The sequence below is a fragment of the Bubalus kerabau genome, chromosome 5 (assembly GCF_029407905.1).
Source record: "Bubalus kerabau isolate K-KA32 ecotype Philippines breed swamp buffalo chromosome 5, PCC_UOA_SB_1v2, whole genome shotgun sequence".
Lineage (NCBI taxonomy): Eukaryota > Metazoa > Chordata > Mammalia > Artiodactyla > Bovidae > Bubalus > Bubalus kerabau.
In genome coordinates this window covers 44762277-44784898 of record NC_073628.1, presented here as the reverse complement: position 1 = coordinate 44784898, position 22622 = coordinate 44762277, and the positions used below count along the sequence as shown (strand labels likewise).

At 42.5% G+C, this 22622-nt stretch overlaps 1 long non-coding RNA gene across 1 annotated transcript; it reads right to left on the bottom strand.

Annotated features, from left to right (window-relative positions):
* Window positions 1-186: 186 nt before the first annotated feature.
* On the bottom strand, window positions 187-22040 carry LOC129653838 (uncharacterized). The gene is made up of 3 exons (XR_008715232.1): window positions 21967-22040; window positions 5267-5304; window positions 187-560 (listed from the first exon to the last, which is right to left on the bottom strand). It is a non-coding gene; the product is annotated as an uncharacterized LOC129653838 (long non-coding RNA).
* Window positions 22041-22622: the final 582 nt, after the last annotated feature.

Here is a 22622-nt window from a genome sequence, read left to right as displayed (position 1 = left end):
TTACATGAAATGTCTTCCTGTATACTTTTTTTGTGTTTCTATTGAGTTAATCATCTTCATCTTCTTGATTTATGAAAGCTCTTTGTATATTAAAAACCATAGGTCCTTTTCTGTCATACATATTAGAAATATTTCCCAACTTTGTTACATTAAAAGCTATTTCATGTCATTTTTTTCCAGTACATTAAGCACTTTTTATGACATCTTTTGAAAGATTAAAAAAGATTTTTCCCTGTACTATAAAATTTCCCCCACTGAAGAAGACTGTTTCAGAGTGGACTGAGTGGAGTAAACCTGCAGTCACTGAGATGAAGCCTTGCAGCCACAGGAAGGTTAAAGCAGAGAGGCTTCCTCTCACCGTGACAGCTCTGGGCTGTGCCAGCTGGGCGCTGGTGGAGAGGCCTGGCAGGTCTTCCTTGCGCGGCCAGTCATCACAGGAGAGGAAGACTGGCCTCACGCCTGTGCTGAACCATTCAAAGCAGTTCTCTGGAGCCTGCAGAAGTGTCTCAGAGGCACAAAGGGCAGAAACATCACCAGCGTGGCTTCAGTCTGTGAACAAGCTAGGATAAAAAAATGTGATATCATTTGAGTTTCTTTTTTCAATTAAGTTTATGTAAAGAAAAAGTCTTTCCATCGCCCCAGTGTTTCTAATTTGCCTTATTTAAATATGTTACCAGTTCAAAGCAGTCCTCTTTTTAAGGCAAACACATATTGCAATTTGATTCTTAAATGATTATTAAACAAAGCAATGTCTGCATTTACAATACACAAACAGGCTAATGTCTCTCGACATCTGGGATGCTTTATCCAAATATGTATGATTAATATTCTTATTTTACTCAGCACTGCAACTCGTGCTTAATTTGCTATTTTCACTTCCTTTCTGAAGCTTCTGCCAACTGCTTGCACTTGGGTGTTCTGCAGCATCTGTGACTGTCCATCCTTGGTGATCCCCTAAATGCTGGTGTGAACCAGGCAGAAATGAATGTCTGTGCTGGCCTTTCCTCTTCACAGCTGCCTGATCTGAAGCAGGCCACTTCATTTTCCTCGGTTTCAGTTTCTTCTTTTGCAGTATTAACAAGAGTGTTGTTGTAACTGTGATTATTACAATCCACGTTACCGTCACATCATCATAGGGTATTGACAATGTTGGACAGATCAATTAATAAACAATTCTTTAATAGCTCCCTCCCTTGATAAAACAAATTACTATCCCCACAAGCAATCCCAACTTCCTTTCCCTGATTCTAGAGCCTTTTTCTTAAGCTCCTAAAAGGTAAATGCTTCATGTATCTTTGCAGTGGTACAGTCCCTATTATAGGGCCTTATGTAATTTCTTCTTTCAGTGATTTTTCAGGAGGAAGGACCACTTAGGTTGGATAAATCATTTCTCTCTATCATAAGCAGCAGTTTTTAAAGCAGGGACATTTGGCTATATCCAGAGAAAATTTTGGCTGCCACAAATGGAGACTGCTACTGGCAGCTGGTTGGTATAGGTCCAAGTTGCTGCTAAACATTCTAAAATACAGGATGTAGGACATACATACAGACAGCAAAGGATTATCTGGCTTCCAAGTGTTGATAGTGCTGAGGTGGAGAAACCCTGATATAACAGAAAATATGGCTTTGGAGTCAGAGCTAAGTTCCAGTCCCAACTCAGTTGTTCTCCTGCTTTGTGGATTTGAACAAGATGCTTGACTTCTCTGTACTCCCTTGTTCTGTCTGACATAAAGTGTTACAAGAATCTAGACACAGAAAGGTAGTTCAGTTCAGTTTAGTCACTCAGTCGTGTCTGATTCTTTGCAATCCCATGGACTGCAGCACACCAGGCTTCCCTGTCCATCACCAACTCCTACAGCTTACTCAAGCTCATGTCCCTTGAGTCAGTGATGCCATCTAACCATCTCATCCTCTGTCATCCCCTTCTCCTCCCGCCCTCAATCTTTCCCAGCATCAGGATCTTTACCAATGAGTCAGTTCTTTGTATTAGGTGGCAAAAGTATTGGAGTTTCAGCTTCAGCATCAATCCTTCCAATGAATATTTAGGACTGATTTCCTTTAGGATTGACTGCTTGTTATCTCCTTGCAGTCCAAGGGACTCTCAAGAGTCTTCTCCAACACCACAGTTCAAAAGCATCAATTCTTCAGCACTCAGCTTTCTTTATAATCGAACTCTCACATCCATACATGACCACTGGGAAAACCATAGCTTTGACTAGACAGATCTTTGTTGGCAAAGTAATGTCTCTGCTTTTTCATATACTGTCTACGTTGGTCATAGCTTTTTTTCCAAGGAGCAAGCATCTTTTAATTTCATGGCCACAGTCACCATATGCAGTGATTTTGCAGCCCCCAAAAAGAAAATCTGTCACTGTTTCCATTGTTTCCCCATCTATTTGCCATGAAGTGATGGGACCAGATGCCATGATCTTAGTTTTCTGAATGTTGAGTTTTAAGCCAACTTTTTCACTCTCAACTTTCATCAAGAGGCTCTTGAGTTCTTCTCCTTCTTTATGCCACAAGGCTGGTGTCATCTGCATATCTGAAGTTATTGATATTTCTCCTGGCAATCTTGATTCCAGCTTGTGTTTCATTCAGCCTGGCATTTAACATGATGTACTCTGCATATAATTTAAATAGGCAGAGTGACAGTATACATCCTTGACATACTTCTTTCCCAATTTGGAACCAGTCTGTTGTTCCATGTCCAGTTCTAACTGTTGCTTCCTGACCTGCATACAGATTTCTCAAGAGGCAGGTCAGGTGGTCTGGTATTCACATCTCTTGAAGAATTGTCCCCAGATTATTGTGATCCACACAGTCAAAGGCTTTGGCATAGTCAATAAAGCTGAAGTAAATGTTTTTCTGGAACTCTCTTGCTTTTTCTATAATTCAGCAGATGTTGGTAATTTGATCTCTGGTTCTTCTGCCTTTTCTAAATCCAGCTTGAACATCTGAAAGTTCATGGTTCACATACTGTTGAAGCCTGGCTTGGAGAATTTTTAGTATTACTTGCTAGTGTGTGAGATGACTGCATATGTGCAATAGTTTAAGCATGCTTTGGCATTGCCTTTCTTTGGGATTGGAATGAAAACTGACCTTTTCCAGTCCTGTTGGCACTGCTGAGTTTTCCAGATTTGCTGGCATATTGAGTGTAGCACTTTCACAGCATCATCTCTTAGGATTTGAAATAGTTCAACTGGAATTCCATCACCTCCACTAGCTTTGTTCATAGTGATGCTTCCTAAGGCCCACTTGACTTCACATTCTAGGATGTATGGCTCTAGGTGAGTGATCACACCATCGTGGTTATCTGGGTCGTGAAGATCTTTTTTGTATAGTTCTTCTGTGAATTCTTGCATCCTTTTCTTAATATCTTCTTCTTCTGTTAGGTCCCTACCATTTCTGTCCTTTATTCTGCCCAGCTTTGCATGAAATGTTCCCTTTGTATCTCTAATTTTCTTGAAGAGATCTCTAGTCTTTCCCATTCTATTGTTTTCCTCTATATCTTTGCATTGTTCACTGAGAAAGTCTTTCTTATCTCTCCTTGCTATTCTTTGGACCTCTGCATTGAAATGGATATATCTTTCCTTTTCTCCTTTGCTGTTAGCTTCTCTTCTTTTCTCAGCTATTTGTAAAGCCTTGCCAGACAACCATTTTGTCTTTTTGCATTTCTTTTTCTTGGGGATGGTCTTGATCACTACCTCCTATACAGTGTCACTAACCTCCGTCCATAAGGTACACAGAAGTAGAAATCTGAATAATCTTAACAAGACCCAGAGATTCTTTTTAATTTTTATTAGATTATAGTTGATTTACAATGTTGCATTTAAGTGTATAGCAAAGTGAATCAGTGGTATATATACATATATCCATTCTTTTTTGATTCTTTTCTCTAAATACTCTATCATTACAGAGTACTGAGTAGAGCTCCCTGTGTTATACAGTATGTCCTTATTAGTTATCTATTTCATATACAGAAGTGTCAGGTGTTAGCCGCTCAGTCGTGTCCACCCTTTTGCAACCCTACGGACTATAGCTTGCCAGGCTCTTCTGTCCATGGAGTTCTCCAGGCAAGAATATTAGAATGGGTTGCCAATCCCTTCTCCAGGGATCTTCCTGATCCAGGGATTGGACCTGGATCCCCAGCAATGCAGGCAGATTCTTTACTGTCTGAGCCACCAGGGAAGCCCCATACAGTGGTGCATATGTATCAATTCCAGTCTCCCAATTTATCCCTTCCGTGCCCCCTTACCCCTTGGTAACCGTATTTGTTTTCTGCATCTGTTAACAATATTTCCATTTTGTAAGTAAGTTCATTTATGCCCTTTTTTAAAAGATTCCACATACAGGTGACACTATTTTATACTAGTCTTTCTATGTCATACCATACGTAGAAGAACTATACAAAAAAGGTCTTAATGACCTGGGTAACCACGATGGTGTGATCACTCACTGCAAGCCAGACATCCTGGGATGTGAAGTCAAGTGAGCCTTAGGAAGCATCACTATGAACAAAGCTAGTGGAGGTGATGGAATTCCAGCTGCTGCTGCTGCTGCTAAGTTGCTTCAGTTGTGTCCAACTCTGTGTGACCCCATAGACGGCAGCCCACCAGGCACCACCATCCTTGGGATTCTCCAGGCAAGAACACTAGAGTGGGTTGCCATTTCCTTCTCCAATGCATGAAAGCGAAAAGTGAAAGTGAAATTGCTCAGTCATGTCCGACTCTTAGTGACCCCATGGACTGCAGCCTACCAGGCTCCTCCGTCTATGGGATTTTCCAGGCAAGAGTACTGGAGTGGGGTGCCACTGACTTCTCCGAATTCCAGCAGAGCTATTCAAAATCCTAAAAAATGATGCTGTTAAAGTGCTACACTCAATATTTCAGCAAATTTGGAAAGCTCAGCAGTAGCCACAAGACTCAAAAGTATGACTTTTTAATTCTAATCCCAAAGAATGGCAATGCCAAAGACTGCTCAAACTACTGTACAACTGTGCTCATTTCACATACCAGCAAGATTATGCTCAAAATCCTTCAAGCTAGGTTTCAGCAGTACACAAACCGAGAACTTCCAAATGGGTTTAGAAAAGGCAGAACAACAAGAGATCAAATTGCCAACATTTGTTGGATCATAGAGAAAGCAAGAGAATTCCAGAAAAAAACATCTATTTCTGCTTCACCAATTATGCTAAAGGCTTTGACTGTGTGGATCACAACAAAGTGTGGAATATTCTTAAAGAGATAGAAATATCAGAACACCTTACCTGTCTCCTGTATGCAGGTCTGGAAGCAGTAGTTAGAACTGGGGAAGGAAAAAAATGACTGGTTGAATATTGGGAAAGGAGTACATCAAGACTGTATACTGTCACCTAGCTTATTTAATTTCTATACAGAGCACATGATGTGAAATACTGGGGTTGGATGAATCACAGGCTGGAATCAAGACTGTCAAGAGAAATATCAACAACCTCAGATATGCAGATAATATCACTTTAATGGTAGAAAATGAAGAGGAACTAAAGAACCTCTTGATGAGAGTGAAAGAAGAGAAGCAACTGGCTTAAAACTCAACATTCAAATAACTAAGATCATGGCATCTGGTTCCATCACTTCATGGAAAATAGAAGGGGAAAAAGTGGAAGCCATGACAGATTGTTTTTCTCCGGCTCCAAAATCACTGCGGACATTGACTGCAGCCATTAAATTAAAAGACGCTTCTTGGAAGGAAAGCTATGGCAAATCTAGATAGCACCTTAAAAACCAGATACATCATTTTCCCAACAAAGGTCCATATAGTAAAAACTGTAATTTTTTCCAGTAGTCACGCACGGATGTGACAGTTGGACCATAAAGAGGGCTGAGCACTGAAGAATCGATGCTTTTGACTTGTGCTGCTGGAGAAGATTCTTGAGCATCCCTTGGACTGCAAGGAGATCAAACCAGTCCATCCTAAAGGAAATCTATCCTTAATAGTCATTGGAAGGGCTGATGCCGAAGGTCCAATACTTTGGCCACCTTATAGGAAGAGCTGACTCATTGAAAAAACCCTGAAGCTGGGAAAGATTCAAGGCAAAAGGAAAAGGGGATAACAGAGGATGAGATGGTTAGATAGCAAATCGTTGACTCAAAAGACATGAATTTGAGCAAACTCTGGGAGATAGTGAAGGACAGGGGAGCCTGGCATGCTGTAATCCATGGGGTCACAAAAAGTCGGACATGACTGAACGACTGAGCAACAACAACAAATGTAATACCAAGAGATCTGTGGTTCTTAATAAGACTCAAGGATCTATCTATTCTTTGGACACAGAAAGTAGGGTGGACCTGATCTAAAGTATGTTTGCATAAAGAGTAGGAAATGGATACTGTGCCTTCTCCCTTTTGTGGCCGCTGAATAACTTTTGCCTTTGCCTCTCAAAGATAGGCCACTTTAAGAGAAGCTGGAGCATGCCAAGGAGCTAAAAGTGAAGATGTTGATTCCGTTCATTTGCTGAGCTCAGTGAGTATCCACACAATTCAATGTTGACCTAATTGATTGCTTAGAATCACAAAGGCTTACTTTTACCAAGATTATTATAGTGCAGCTAGAGCCTCCAAGGAAACTGTGAGCGTCCAGAGTCAGGGTGCAGCCTTGGGGTGGGAGAAGGCAGCACGTGTGCACCCACTGCAATTCACCGGCTAGTCTTCAGGCTCAAGCTTCGGTGCTGGCTGGCAGTGAGCCAGGCCAGGTTCTTGGAGATACATAAACCATGTGTCCAGTCTGTGTGTCCAGACTTGCTGACAAAATGATGAGACTTCAGGGATGCATTGACGCCTGTAGTACTTGGATTAGCTCTGGGGTGGTTCTGTAGGTAGAACACATTTTCTACACAGAGGAGCCCTGCTGAGAGGTCTGGAGTGGAATGAGACCAGGCAGAGGGATAGACCACTGGACCAAATGCTTATCATCCATTTGAGGATTCAAGTAGGACAGAGGAGTTCCATTTTTAAGGGAAGATCAAAAAGCTCTTTTAAAATAAACTATGTTTTACAAAATGTTGAAGCACGTAGGGAGTAGGAGCTGAGGAGCCTGTCTGGGGGCCCTGTGAGCAAGGATGCATGCAATCTGTTCACTATAAGAGGCTCAGGAGCAAGCCCAATACCTGGCACATAGTAGGTGCTTAATAAACCATTACTGAATGGCCCCGTGGAAACCCTGAAACAGAACATTCCTAAGGCTAGTAACGTCTGACTCTGAATCCCTCAAGGAACACTCTGGGCAGAAACCAAAGGAGTTTCCTCCCACAAGAGGTGTAATGGCTTGTGTGGAAGCCTTTGAGCTGCATGATTCATGGTTAGTTTAGGAACATTCCTGAAAGATGATGCTTCTTTCAAGAAGTGAGGCTTATGTTTTCACATAAAAGGAGTAACTGCCTAAGCAAGTGGATTCCTTCTCTCACATTAGCAGAGGCACTGGAAAGAAATCAACCTATGAGAACCTATTGTATAGCACAGGGAACTCGACTCAATGCACTGTGTGACCTGAATGGGGAGGAAGTCCAAAAGGAAGGGGTATATGTATATGTATGGCTGACCGATTCATTTTGCTGCACAGGAGAAACTAATGCTACACTGTAAAGCAACTATACTCCAATAAAAACTAATTTTAAAAAGAAATGAATAGAAATTAGAAGCCAGAATGAAATATAACCAAACTCAACTAAAGGAAATGACATGTTAGGAGAGTTAATGATTTCCCTTCATAGCATGTGTTAATAACTAACATTTATTAAATGACTTCCCTGGTGGCTCAGACAGTAGAGTGTCTGTCTACAATGTGGGAGACCTGGGTTCGATCCCTGGGTTGGGAAGATCCACTGGAGAAGGAAATGGCACCCCACTCCAGTACTATTGCCTGGAAAATCCCATGGACAGAGGAGCCTGGTAGGCTACAGTCCATGGAGTCTCAAAGAGTCAGACATGACTGAGCGACTTCATTCATTCATTCATTAAATGCCTACCATGTCTCCCATATTGAGTTAGGTGCTTTCCACACGTTTTATTTTTTGCTCATAACAACTCTATGATATAGATCCTATTGTTATCCCCATTCTTACCGACAAGAAAACTGAGACCCAGGGAGGTAAGTGACTTTCCCAAGGTCATAAAATTGACAGTAAGCAGTTGGGTAAGTATGAGTCTAGAACCTGGATTTTTAGCCACCATGTAATACTCCTGCTATACTACTCAGGGGGTTCATTCTCAAAGTCACAGATTCTCCATGCTTATCAAACTGGCTCTGAGAAAATGATGCTTATGCAGGACTGTCTGAGGGTTATACTGTCCATTTGTTCCTCTAGGTACTGTAAAATCTATTTCTAGTTTGCAAATCACCAGTGGGAACGTCCCGGGACTTCATGGTTATGGTCTTTCTGTTGAGTGCTGTATTTACAACCAGGGTGTTCTTGTGGGTATTGTTATTTAAATTAAACAGTGTCCTCTGTGTGAGGCCCCAGAGAAGTGATTTTCTGATTTTAATACCACTGATGAGTGTGTTTTTTCTCATGCTTTTGGTTTGCCTTCCTTTTTTACACACTGAATCATATAAACATTCATATTTCCTCCTTTGTTTTGGCTGCCAAAATGTATGGTCATTCACCTGGAAATTTGTAGGACCTTGCACTGAATGTAAAAACCTCTGACTGAGGCAGAGATTTGCTGATCAAGATTTTCTATTCGAGAGGATGCTCCAAGGAATTCCCTGACCTCCTGTTATTTCCACCTCCTGTTTATGGGACGAGTCAGAGCAGAGGGTGGACTCTCCACCATGACCCATCTGTCTTAGGTGGCCCTACATGGCATGGATCATAGTTTCATTGAGTTATACAAGGCTGTAGCCCATGTGATCAGATTGGTTAGTTTTCTGTGACTGTGGCTTTCATTCTGTCTGCCCTCTGAAGGATAAAGATAAGAGGCTTATGGAAGCTTCCTGATGGGAGAGACTGACTGAGGGGGAAACTGGGTCTTGTTTTGATGGCCCAGGCCATGCTCAGTATATCTTTAATCCAATTTTCTGGATTAAACACTGCTGCTATATTACTCAGGGGACAGGGCCGTGTTCCCTCCCTTTTGTTGGACCTGAGGCCAAACTATGGTAGAGGTAATGAAGATAATGACCTCCTCCTTCAAAAGGCCCCATGCAGGCACTGCTGCACTCAGTGTCCCCAACCCTGCAGCAGGCCACCGCCGACCCACGCCGCCACAGGAGACTCCTGGACACTCATGGGCAAGTCTGGGTCAGTCTCTTGAAATAACTCCAGAAAGAATGAAGAGACGGAGCCAAAGCAAAAACAACACCCAGGTATGGATGGGACTGGTGGTGGAAGTAAGATCTGATGCTGTAAAAAACAATATTGCATAGGAACCTGTAATGTTAGGTGCATGAATCAAGGCAAATTAGAAGTGGTCAAACAGGAGACGGCAAGAGTGAACACTGAAATTTTAGGAATCAGAACTAAAATGGACTGGAATGGGTGAATTTAACTCAGATGACCATTACATCTGCTACTGTGGGCAACAATCCATTAGAAGAATGGAGTAGTCCTCATAGTCAACTGAAGAGTTCAAAATGCAGTCAGATCAGATCAGATCAGTCGCTCAGTCATGTCAGACTCTTTTCGACCTCATGAATCGCAGCACACCAGGCCTCCCTGTCCATCACCAACTCCTGGAGTTCACTCAGACTCACGTCCATTGAGTCAGTGATGCCATCCAACCATCTCATCCTCTGTCGTCCCCTTCTCCCCCTGCCCCCAATCCCTCCCAGCATCAGACTCTTTTCCAATGAGTCAACTCTTTGCATGAGGTGGCCAAAGTACTGGAGTTTCAGCTTTAGCATCATTCCTTCCAAAGAAATCCCAGGGCTGATCTCCTTCAGAATGGACTGGTTGGATCTCCTTGCAGTCCAAGGGACTCTCAAGAGTCTTCTCCAACACCACAGTTCAAAAGCATCAATTCTTCGGGGTTCAGCCTTCTTCACAGTCCAACTCTCACATCCATACATGACCACAGGAAAAACCATAGCCTTGACTAGACGAACCTTTGTTGGCAAAGTAATGTCTCTGCTTTTCAATATGCTATCTAGGTTGGTCATAACTTTCCTTCCAAGGAGTAAGCGTCTTTTAATTTCATGGCTGCAGTCACCATCTGTAGTGATTTTGGAGCCCAGAAAAATAAAGTCTGACACTGTTTCCCCATCTATTTGCCATGAAGTGATGGGATCGGATGCCATGATCTTCGTTTTCTAAATGTTGAGCTTTAAGCCACCTTTTTCACTCTCCACTTTCACTTTCATCAAGAGGCTTTTGAGTTCCTCTTCACTTTCTGCCATAAGGGTGGTGTCATCTGCATATCTGAGATTATTGATATTTCTCCCGGCAATCTTGATTCCAGCTTGTGTTTCTTCCAGCCCAGCGTTTCTCATGATGTACTCTGCATATAAGTTAAATAAACAGAGTGACAATATACAGCCTTGACGAACTCCTTTTCCTATTTGGAACCAGTCTGTTGTTCCATGTCCAGTTCTAACTGTTGCTTCCTGACCTGCATACAAATTTCTCAAGAGGCAGGTCAGGTGGTCTGGTATTCCCATCTCTTTCAGAATTTTCCACAGTTTATTGTGATCCACACAGTCAAAGTCTTTGGCATAGTCAATAAAGCAGAAATAGATGTTTTTCTGGAACTCTCTTGCTTTTTCTATGATCCAGCAGATGTTGGCAATTTGATCTCTGGTTCCTCTGCCTTTTCTAAAACCAGCTTGAACATCAGGAAGTTCACTGTTCACATATTGCTGAAGCCTGGCTTGGAGAATTTTGAACATTACTAGCGTGTGAGATGAGTGCAATTGTGTGGTAGTTTGAGCACTTTGGCATTGCCTTTCTTTGGGATCGGAATGAAAACTGACCTTTTCCAGTCCTGTGGCCACTGCTGATGCAATTTCAAAAACACCAGAATGGTCTCTGTTCATTTCCAAGGCAAACCATTCAATATCACAGCAATCCAAGTCTATGCCCCAAACAGTAATGCTGAAGAAGCTGAAGTTGAACAGTTCTATGAAGACCTACAAGACCTTCTAGAACTAACACCCCAAAAAGATGACCTTTTCATTATAGGGATTTGGAATGCAAAAGTAGGAAGTCAAGAGATACCTGAAGTAACAAGCAAATTTGGCCTTGGAGTACAAAATGAAGCAGGGCAAAGGCTAACAGTTTTGCCAAGAAAATGCAGTGGTCATAGCAACACCCTGTAACAACAACACAAGAGAAGACTGTACACATGGACATCACCAGATGGTCAATACCAAAATCAGATTGATTATATTCTTTGCAGCCAAAGATAGAGAAGCTCTATACAGTCAGCAAAAACAAGACTGAGAGCTGACTGTAGCTCAGATCATGAACCCCTTATTGCAAAATTCAGATTTAAATTGAAGAACGTAGGGAAAACCACTAGACCATTCAGGTATGACCTAAATCAAATCCCTTATGATTATACAGTGGAAGTGACAAACAGATTCAAGGAATTAGATCTGATATGCAGAGTGCCTGAAGAACTATGGACTGAGGTTCTTGACATTGTACAGGAGTCAGTGATTGAGACCATTCCCAAGAAAAAGAAACACAAAAAGGCAAAATGGTTGTCTGATGAGGCCTTACAAATAGCTGAGAAAAGAGAGGCTAAAGGCAAAGGAGAAAAGGAAAGATATACCCATTTGAATGCAGAGTTCCAAAGAATAGAAGGAGAGCTAAGAAAGCCTTCCTCAGCAATCAATGCAAAGAAATAGAGGAGAACAATAGAATGGGAAAGACTAGCTATCTCTTCAAGAAAATTAGAGATTACCAAGGGAATGCTTCATGCAAAGATGAGCCCAATAAAGGACAGAAATGGTATGGACCTAACAGAAGCAGAAGATATTAAGAAGAGGTGGCAAGAATACACAGAATAACTATACAAAAAAGATCTTCATGACCCAGATAATCACGATGGTGTGATCACTCACCTAGAGCCAGATATCCTGGAATGTGAAGTGGGCCTTAGGAAGCATCACTATGAACAAAGCTAGTGGAGGTGATGGAATTCCAGTTGAGCTATTTCAAATCCTAAGAGATGATGCTGTGGAAGTGCTACACTCAATATGCCAGCAAATCTGTAAAACTCAGCAGGGGCCACAGGACTCAAAAAGATCAGTTTTCATTCCAATCCTAAAGAAAGGCAATGCCAAAGAATGCTCAAACTACTGCACAATTGCACTCATCCTCACACGCTGGCAAGTAATACTCAAAATTCTCCAAGCCAGGCTTCAATAGTCCGTGAACTGTAAACTTCCAGATGTTCAAGTTGGATTTAAACTAACACAGCATTGCAAATTAACTATACATCAATAAAAAAAAAACCCTATCTTATTGTTCAGGCACCATGTTCTCTGTGAAACATACCTGTCCTCCTGAGCAACGTTAGTGGCCTCTTTTACATTCCTTCTGTTCCTTACATATCTTTCCATCACTGGCCTTATCGCACGAGGCAGTCCAGTGAGATTTCTGTCTGCCCAGCGATGCTTTGGGCAACTAGAGGGCAGAGAACGTGTCATCTCCAGTAGCTGCTCAGTGAACCCTATTTGAGCTGAACTATCAATCGGGTTTTTTGCCTTCACACTGTGTTTGAGGCATTCTTAGATGATCTTTATTACCCTTTTGCTTTTTTCCAAAATTCATACTGATATTCCAGGTGACCTACTTGCTTCACTGAGTTGTTTCAAAGCCAGGAAGCTGCAGAACACTACCCAGTGGTATAGTCAACTCAAAGAGACCTGGTTTTATTCTAGCCTGATTCTTCAAGCCTTACGGAAAAGGATAAAGTTGGAAGGCTTTTCAAACGAATGCTAATTGTCATTCCACATGCAAGAAAAGTGCCTCCTCCTGAATACCCCAGCCCTCAGAGGTGAGGCCTGGTATGTGCAAGGCCCTTCATGTGCATTAATTCTTCCAACAGTCACGAGAGGCCACATCATAGCTTCATTCTCCACAGTTTATGAAAGTGAGGTCAGGTCAGAGGGACTGAGTTGGCTAGAAAGTTCATTCAGGTTTTTCTGGACCATCTTACCGAATGAACTTTTTGGCCACCCTTAATATAAGGACCTGCTCATGTACAACTGGAGATGTGCGATTTATGACAAGTTCTGATTTTAAAATGACACTTTGTACTATACTACCTGGTATGGGACACTTGCTCTATGAGCAACAATGGCATAAATAGGAATGCTTTTTTCATCTCAGTCATTCAGATGTTTTTCCCTGACCAGTGGCTTTGCTGTAGAATGAAAATGCTTAAGCATTCTAACAGTACACCTGATTGAAAACTAAATTGGCTATTTGTCCTTGGCAAACCTCTGTGTAATTAAAGCTTTTGATAAAACTCATTTAAATTCCCAGGCTTGGTCTCATGGCCCCAACCATCTGATTTCATTTGGCTTTAACTTTACTATTGTGAGTGAAGCTCCAATTTTCCCCCCGGACACGGCTGTCTGGTGACTTTCATGTTTGTGTGATGGCTTTCTCGGAGGTAAGGGTAGGAGGTATATAATTTTCACATTAACCTTCCCCTTCACCCTCAGCTAAAGGCCCAGCAAGTAAAGAGACCCCACATACTGAAAGCATGTCAAGCTGATTTTCAGAGGGGTGGCCTCAATTTCTTTTAGGCCACTGGATATTTTCATCTATTAAAGAAACTTGATTTGAGGGAAACTGCCTGGAACACAGTTGTTAATGCAGCAATGATAGATTGGTGTCAGGAACTTTTGAGAATGGAGGAAATTACGAGAGCCAAATAATACCTTCCCTTGACATTTTAAAAAGGAGAGTGTCTGTTTGGAAAGTTCAAGTGCAGACCTAGCAAAGCACATAAACAGGACCTGAATGCATTTTTGAGTACAAAAAAGACCTAGGATTGAAATCTGGTTTGCAGTAGTCATTATATGATTCAATATAAGCATTAAAATTTACAGAACTGTTCAATAGAAAATTTGAAGTTTTAGCTAATATTATTTCAGCAACTATTTTTTCAGCACCAAATTGTCCTCACCACTTTCTGGGACTTTGTGTGTATAATGTAGTGTGTGTGTGTGTGTGTGGTGTGTCATTGTTCAATCATGTCCAACTCTTTGTGACCCTATGGACTATAGCATGCCAAGCTCCTCTTTCCATGGGATTTCTCCCCACAAGAATATTGGAGTGGATTGCCATTTCCTACTCCATTCTGGGACTCTGATGACAGAAATATTTGACCTTTTTTTTAAAATTTTCCTACAGTTCTCTAAAACTGTAACTCTTTTTTTTTTGCTCAATATTTGTTGCTCAAACTGGGTTATTTATGTCTATCTATCTTCAAGTTTTCTGATTCTTTTCTCAATTTTTTTCAATTCAGTTCCATTTCACTGTTGAATCCAACTACTGAATTTTTATAATTTTTTTCAAGCTTTATTAAAATACAATTGACACATAACATTGTGTAAATTTAAGGTGTGGTTAATTCTTTATTTCTGCTATTGTATCTTTAAGCTGTAAGATGTCTACTTTTTTCCTCTTTATATCTTTTAATTCTTCGTTGAGACTTTCTACATTTTCATCTAAATAAATACATAAAGAGTATTTACGATGGTTTGTTGGGTCATTTTATAATAGCTACTTGGGAGACTGTTGGATAATTCCAACATCTCTATCATTTTGGCCTTGGTATCCATTGATTGTCTTTTCCAGTGTAATTAAGATTTTCCTCATGCTTCATATGCTGCCTAATTTTAAAATAGGATTCTATCCTATTTAAGTACTACGAAGAATGCTGATATTTTGTTTCAGGTAGGTGCAGACTGCAAGTCACCCCTGCTCTCTGTGGGACTGTCCATCTGTGGTTCCAGTGTCAGCTGAGTTTTCAAAGCATTTGCTCGTGTCTGTCCTGTCCTACATGTAGGGGCCAGTCTATGTCCTTGGTAGTGATGTACTGTGGTTCAGTACTAAAGGTTTGCTGATTAGCATCAGAGTTATGCCTGGACGGCTTGGGGTTTAGCCCAGGAGTTCATACACATTTTTTAAAAAGATATTGATTGATTGATTGATTGATATTTGTTTGGCTGCACCAGGTCTTAGCTGGGACACGTAGGATCTAGTTCCCTGACCAGCGCTTCCCAGGTGGCGCTAGTGGTAAAGAACCTGCCCGCCAGTGCAGGAGACGTAAGAGACGCGGGCTTGACCCCTGGGTCTGGAAGATCCCCTCAAGGAGGGCATGGCAACCCACTCCAGTATTCTTGCCTGGAGAATTCCCATGGACAGACGAGGGCTAAAGTCCATGGGGTCGCAAATAGCTGGACATGACTGAAGTGACTCAGCAGCAGCAGCAGGATTTAGTACCTTGACCAGGGACTGAACTCAAGCCCTTTGCGTTGCATGGAGTCTTAGCCACTGGACCACCAGGAAAGTCCTCATATATAATTTTCAGGGAGTCACTTTCCTGAGCGCCTCTCTTTTCATCTCCTTGGCAGTTTCCAATTTCCTTGGGGCTCACTTTTCTGGTCCTCCAGCCAAAAAGCTGGGGTTTAGTTACCCCACCTTCCTACAGGGCCAGGATGAGGGTGAAACAAACGAGGCACTTGCTGCAAGTGCAAAATTTAAGGGGGCGCCAAAAGTCAATAATGAAGATAAATAAAGATTTAATGTATCATTTAAAAATCAAAATTAATGTCAAACTCATAGTGAACAAAATATTACAATTTTAAGTAAAGACCAGATCCAGTTGTGCACTTTATATCTCTGCACCACTCATCTCACCGGAATTCCAGCCTTGCTTTTGTGTGTGTGTTTCCACACCTGTGCCTCCCTCTGGCACGAAGTGGTGGAAAAAAATGGTAAATAGTTTGGTGGCACTTTGAATTCCAGTCTTCTTCCTTAGCCTATCTGCTATCATTGGTTTTTCAAAGTCCTGAAGCATCCACTCTATGCATTTTGTCCACATTTCATAGCTGTACTTAGTGACAGAGACAAGGTGGGGGTGCCTACTCCACCTTAACTAGAACCAGAACCAGAGATGACTCTTCTTGAAGTGCTGTAAAGATCCACTGATCCATCGATCGATCGAGGCCAGAGGCAAGACAAGGACAAAGGAAGTAAATTCTAGGAAAACAAATAGGAAAAGTTTCTTAAAAAAAAAAATTCTGTCACATTATTCTTCCTGGTAAATCTTGGAGTGATTAAAAATAAAATTAACATTCAGACTTTCCAGGAATGATTCAATGTGTTCCTTTCCTTTCTTTCATCCTCCAGGGGAAAGTATACACATGTTTGTGTGTACATGAGTGTATGCACACGAGCAGGCATGTAGGCATTGATGTTCCAGACAGAGAGAGAGAGAGAAGCAGAAAGATGGGGTGGAGGAGACAGATAAGGATGCTATAGATTTAGCTATATAAAGATTCCCCATGTTTTCCTCAAAATTAATGAAAGAGAAAAATATTAGAATTTTGAACTTTTGAGTCCCTACCTTGGCTTCCTCTTTCCTTCTTGTTTTGGGGAATTATCAGGGAATAAACCTTTTTCATGAATACAGTATTTGCTAGCATTGAGCACACTGCAATCTGTCCTATTTATAAGAAAAAAGAACACTTAAGGGTAGATGGTTGGTGGATAGCAACACTTAAGGGTAGCAGGTGGATCAAGTTCAGAGCTGTCTTTCGCTATTTGCACACCTACCTTGAAAAAAGTTAAAAAAATATTCAAGTGCCCTGTTTGAAGTCCTTTGTTTAGGATTTCTGCTTATTTGCTCCTGGGCCCAGGAGTTTTATTTATTGAATATGGGCAGCTGTAGGTGAAAGAAAGTTAAAAAACATTGCAGAGTGTATCCAAATGTTGTTTGATCATTGAATTTCATTGGAGCAAAGGAGCTATGTTCAAAAACTGCTGAATGCTTTTTAACTTCATGGCCTCTGGACATCTTGCATCCCTAGCAATGAAAAAATAATGGTTTTAACCTATATTTTGACCCAGAGAGTGGATTTTCTATACTCTTGGAAAACTCTGAGACATCGCTCATCTATTTTCCCCCTTATCTCCTTTCCTGCCTCCATCCTGCCGGTGTTGTCTTCTCCCCATCTTTCCTTCCTTTTTGGAAACACTGGTTTAGCACCTCCTTTATTCCTGTCACTTTCCTAGACACCATAAACTATACAATAGTAGACGAGATAAACACTGATGTGGCTGGGAACATCATCTATTTGAGGAAACAGGCAGGACTGCATGAAAGAATTGAAGCAATCTTGGAACAACAGTGTAGAAATGTCTCAGAGAAATGGTCCTTCTAGATGATATTTCTGATCTTTAGAGTCAGTCAGCATTTCTCAAATTTGCCACTTTTTCACAGGCTTCTAAGATCATGGCATCTGGCCCCATCACCTCATGGCCAACAGATAGGGAAAAAAATGGAAACAGTGACAGACTTTATTTTCTTGGGCTCCAAAATCACTGCAGATGGTGACTGTAGCCATGAAATGAAAAGACTCTTGCTCCTTAGAAGAAAAACTATGACAAACCTAGACAGCTTATTAAAAAGCAGAGACATCAGTTGGGCAACAAATATCCATCTAGTCAAAGCTATGCTTTTTCCCAGGAGTAATGTATGGATGTGAGAGCTGGACCATAAAGAAGGCTGAGCACTGAAGAATTGATGCTTTTGAACTGTGGTGTTGGAGAAGATTCTTGAGAGTCACTTGGACTGCAAAGAGATCCAACCAGTCCATCCTAAAGGAAATCAGTCCTGAATATTCACTGGAAGGACTGATGCTACAGCTGAAGCTCCAATACTTTGGCCACCTGATGCAAAGAACTGACTCACTGGAAGAGACCCTGATTCTGGGAAAGATTGAGGGCAGGAGGAGAAGGGGACACCAAGAGGATGAGATGGTTGGATGGCATCACCGACTCAATGGACATGAGTTTGAGCAAAGTCAAAGAGATAGTGAAGGACAGGGAATCCTGGCGAGCTGTAGTCCATCAGGTTGTAAAAAATCGGATACAACTAAGGGACTGAACAACAACACAGCTGTTTGTTGAGAACAACACTTCTTTTCCAAATAAAGAAGAAATTCTCTTTTTGCTCACTGTGTGTGCATGTGTGTGTATGATGCGAGAGCTTTTATTTTAAAATACATACTACTTGTGTTTCAAGTGCTTGTAGCTGCTGCTGCTGCTAAGTCGCTTCAGTCATGTCCTACTCTGTGCGGCCCCATAGACGGCAGCCCACCAGGCTCCGCCGTCCCTGGGATTCTCCAGGCAAGAGTACCGGAGTGGGTTGCCATTGCCTTCTCCGGTGCTTACTGCTATCCCAACCTTATTATATATAAAGCTATGGCATTATTAAGTGGAATTTTATTCTATTGACTTTTGTAGGATCATTTCTGTTCAGTCTCTGAACCAAGGTAGGTGATAATGATCCGCCATATAATGAGTCCTGAGTTAGGCATCCTGAGGGCCTCTAAAGAAGACCACCTGGGGGTCCTATTTCCCTATGCTCACGCTTTCTTCCAGGCAAAACTGCCCGTGAGGTCTTTACTCTGTCCTCTGAGTTGCTGTCCAGTGATGATGCCACAGGCAGCCAGGGTGCCCTGAGGTCTGCCAACCTAGATGGCTTCTGTCTGCTCCCACTAATCAGGGTGGGGAGCAGACAGGGACCAGCCTGTCTCCAGGGCACACTCCCTGGCTGGCCCAGGCACTGTGCCTGGGAATTAACCTCCGGTTCTGTCATTCAGGAGGGAGGGTCGCCCACGGTGCCTTCCTCTGGCCAACCCAGGTGAGGTACTCCCAGGAAGCCTGGAAGCTGCTGGTGTCAGAAAGGGGTAATGAGAGCAGGAGGGGAGCCCTCAGGATCTCCTGCGGAGGCTGCCAGGCTTCTCAAACACCCCAAGGAAGCAATTACCTCTGGTGGTGGAGCAAGGCTGTGTGCAGAAAGTGACTGCTCTGTTAATCAGGAAGCAGGTGAGGAGCTGTCTGCCATGAAGAGAGAGCTATAGCTTGGAGACTTTGTTACCTGGGAAGAGCTGACTTTTGCCTTCTGCTGGGAAGTCGATGACCTAGGATTGAATAGAAATAATTTTTTTTTTCTCCTTGAGGAGAGATAGATCTCGAATATGGATGTGATGAAAAGGGCTTTAAAATTTTAGAACCTGGACTAGCCTTTCAATTTGTTTGAAGGCTCTATTATATGTCTCCCTAAATCCCCACTCCCTTCCCTGAGTTACGAGGTGGATTTTGTTTCCAGGATAGGGTTTTCCATCTTAATAAGTTGGGAATGAAAGTCCCTGCCACCTGCTCGCTTGTAACAGCTCCCAGCAGGATTGGGTGGGGGAGGGGGGTCGCTACTGAGCTGTCAGGTGTCAAGTGAAGGCTGTACTCAGGGTTCCTGGACCCTGTCACCCACACACGCCACAGCCACAGAAGGAAGGCAGTGGTGTTGTGAAAATCTCAGCAGAAGAAAAACAATTTTTGGAAAGTATGTTTGTCTTTTCTCCTTATCAAGGTCCTGCCTCTGTTGTTGGAATGGGCAATCGGAAACATATTATTTTAAGACTTATTTAAAAATGAAACATTTTCTCAGTTTCATGGAATAGGCATGGGTCACCAAGCAATGCATGTGTGTGTGCTAAGTTACTCAGCTGCTTGCTAAGTCACTCAGTCATGTTCGACTCTGTGAAACCGCACGGACTGTAGCCCACCAGGCTCCTCTGTCCATGCGATTCTCCAGGCAAGAATACTGGAGTGGGGTGCCATGATCTCCAGGGGATCTTCCTGATCCAGGGATCAAACCCGCATCCCTTACGTCTCTTGCATTGGAAGGCAGGTTCTTCACCACTAGCGCCACCTGGGCAGCCCCTCCAAGCGATTTTACAATCAAAATCATCAGCAACTAATCAATTCATTAATCATTCAGTTAACAAATCTTAGTTGGGCTAACAATATTCCACATGCTAAGCTCTAAACATTTAATTATGAAAGCTTCTCTCCTTGTATCCAAGGCATTCTGAATCCTCTGGGTAAATCACGTAAGACAACTTACAATTTTAATCCGATGTAATGTGTATTGATAGTGGCAGAGGCATTATTCAATAATACAAGAGTATAAGAGGGACAGGAAACCAGACGGCAGGAGGTAAGGTCAATCTAGGCAAAGTCAAGAACACGTCCAAGGGGAGAAAATATATGAGTGCAAATGACTTGCTCAGCTCACCAGCATATAAGGGAGGGGCAGTGGGTGGAACTCAAGGGCTGGTAAGGAGAGTCTTTAAGGACTGCACCATGCTAGGGAGTACGGACTTTAGTCTGAAGGTGATACTTACATAAGAATATTAAACTTGCTTGTATCCTAAGCTGGTGAAGTATTCTAAGCTGTATTTTCACCAGCTTAGAATACAAGTGAGTTTACAACGTAAGAACAAAAACATCCACAGACATGTTTTGGGGATAAATACTGATGATTTCTGTGGAGGGACAGAAGTGGATGGGAGTGAAGAAGGACTCGTGGGGACCCCCAATCACGTCTTCTCCATCTTTTTAACAAAGAGTTCTGAAGCAAGTTGGCATAGCATTGGATATGATGAAATTGGTGATGGGTATTGATTGAATAATAAAATACCTTTAAAAAAGCTAAAAGTTACATCTTTCTAGCATTCCAATTCACTCAAGTCTCCAACTGCTCAACTTGGTAAATGCTATAGACTGAATTGTGTTCCCACAAAGCTTACACGTCAAAGCCCCAATCCCAAGCACCTCAGAATATTACTATGTTTGGAGCTCATGTCTTTAGACAGGTGATCAAGTTAAAGTGAGGTCCTATGCATGGTTCATAATCCAATATGCCTGGTGTCCTTATAAGAAGAGGAACCTGGAGCACAGACACACACAGAAGGAAGACCATGTGAAGACTCAGGGAGAAGATGGCCACGCACAAGCCACGGAGAGAGGCCTCCGAGGAAAGCAGCTCTGCTGACATTCCAATCTTGCACTTAACAGACGTTAGAACTCCAAGAAAATAACACCAATACAGTATACTAATGCATATATATGGAATTTAGAAAGATGGTAACAATAATCCTGTATATGAGACAGCAAAACAGACACTGATGTATAGAACAGTCTTTTGGACTCTGTGGGAAAGGGAGAGGTTGGGATGATTTGGGAGAATGGCATTGAAATATGTATAATATCATATATGAAACGAGTCACCAGTCCAGGTTCGATGCACGATACTGGATGCTTGGGGCTGGTGCAATGGGATGACCCAGAGGGATGGTATGGGGAGGGAGGAGGGAGGAGGGTTCAGGATGGGGAGCACATGTATACCTGTGGCGGATTCATTTCGATGTATAGCAAAAGCAATACAATACTGTAAAGTTAAAAAATAAAATAAAATTAAAAAAAAAGGAAAATAAGTTGTTTAAGCCATCTAGTCTGTGATGCTTTGTTACAACACTCAAACTAACACAACAAGGATTTTAGAGTATCTCTTTGAGGGCACTCTCAATACTCATTAATTGTCTAAGAACTCTCTGGGGAACTTTTCAGCCGAGTGGCCAGTCCTGCTTCTAAGCTAATTTCCTCCTCCAGGGGATCTTTCTGTCTCAAGGAGCGAACCTGTATCTCCTGCATTGCAGGTAAATTCTTTATTGGATGAGCCATCAGGGAAGCCTGAAGGGTGTGGCCAAAATGGTGGAGGAGTAAGACCCTGAGGTGACTTCCTCCCATGAACATGCTAGAATTACAGCTAGGTACATAGCAACTGTCTATGAGAGCAGCCTGAAGACAAGCAGAAGAGACTGTCCACAATGAAAGATATAAAGAAAGAACCACAGCAATATAAACAGGAGGGCTGGAGATGTGATGGACTTGAGACCTACCTCCGTAGGTAGGTAAACCAAAACAGAATAATCATGGTTGCAGAGAGTCTCCCAAGGACGGAGGAGTCTGAGTCCCACATCAGGTTGCCCAGCGTGGGGTCCTGCACCAGGAAGACGAGCCCCCAGGGCATTCAGCTTTGAAGGCTAGCCGGGCTTGCGTATGGGAGACCTGGAAGACAGTTGGAAATAGAGACTCTGCTCTTAAAGGGCACACACCAAGTCTCAGACTCTCTGGGTCCCGGTGCAGAGGCAGTAATTTGAAAGGAGCCTGGGTCAGACCCACTTACTGAACTTGGAAAACCTCCTGGAGGGGCGGAAGGGGATTGGGATTCTGCCTGGGGACGCAGATGCTGGAGACAGCCGATTTGGGGGACTTGTTTTACACGAGGTTACTCGCGCTAGCAAGCACCATTTTGGACTCTTCCTTCTTGCTTACTAGGGCCAGGGGCTTACCTTCCCACTAGCAGGCTGGCTCCAGCTCTTGGACCACACCTATCAAGCTACCAGCCATATCTCAACGCAGCCATGCTCACCTGTGGGCTAGCAGCCTCTGCCCTAGAACCTCGAAGCCAGCCGGGCAGAGACGGGGATTCCACATAGCAACAGTAGTTGGTCCTGCCACAGGAGGAGGACCCATGGAGGAGGACCCATGAAGC